Source organism: Tasmannia lanceolata, unplaced genomic scaffold (genome assembly GCF_043159265.1).
Source record: "Tasmannia lanceolata isolate RefF3 unplaced genomic scaffold, GAP_Taslan_0.1 ptg000003l, whole genome shotgun sequence".
NCBI classification, from domain to species: Eukaryota; Viridiplantae; Streptophyta; class Magnoliopsida; order Canellales; family Winteraceae; genus Tasmannia; species Tasmannia lanceolata.
The window spans coordinates 26,006,341-26,007,011 of record NW_027518680.1 but is presented as its reverse complement, the minus strand read 5'-3'; the positions used below and the strand labels follow the sequence as shown (position 1 = coordinate 26,007,011).

Here is a 671-nt window from a genome sequence, read left to right as displayed (position 1 = left end):
TTCTAGCCTTTTGATTAGGCTATCAAGATGGGCCTCTTTTGCCACGGCACCCTCTATTAGAAATCCCTTACTTGAAGTGTCTCTCTCACCGTCTTGAGTGGATTCTCACTCTCTTGTTTTTTCCGCCAAATCAAGTAAGAAGTTCCATGCCGCGGCCTCATCCGTGAAAGATGTAAAACCGTTAGGACACATGGATTCAAGAAGTTGCTTTGTTTGGTAATCTATGCCCTCGTAAACAATTTGGCATAAGTGCCGCAAATCAATTCCATGGTGAGGACACTCTTGGAGTAGGTCTTTGAACCTCTCCATAAACTTAGAAAATGACTCTAATGGATTTTGTTTGAATTGTAAAATATCGTTCCTAAGCTTATTAGTTTTATGTAATGGAAATTTTTTTTTTAGGAAAGCGACGGCAAACTCCTCCCAAGTGGTGATGGAGTTCGTTGGTAAGCCATAGAGCCACTTCTTGGCTCCAGCCTTGAATGAAAACGTAATAAACCGCAACTTTACCGCATCATCGGTAAGTTGTTGCAACTTAATCAAAGCACATACATCTTCAAACTCACGCAAAAATAAATAAGCATCCTCCGAAGGGAGGCCATGAAAACGAGGAAGCAAAAAATAAATTGCGATTTTAGCTCAAAATTATTGCCCTGTGCAATCGGCAATCC

General features: G+C 40.8%; 1 non-coding gene across 1 annotated transcript; it reads left to right on the top strand.

Annotated features, from left to right (window-relative positions):
- Positions 1–262: 262 nt before the first annotated feature.
- LOC143870173 (small nucleolar RNA R71) lies at positions 263–369 on the top strand. The gene has a single exon (XR_013244966.1). It is a non-coding gene; the product is annotated as a small nucleolar RNA R71 (small nucleolar RNA).
- Positions 370–671: the final 302 nt, after the last annotated feature.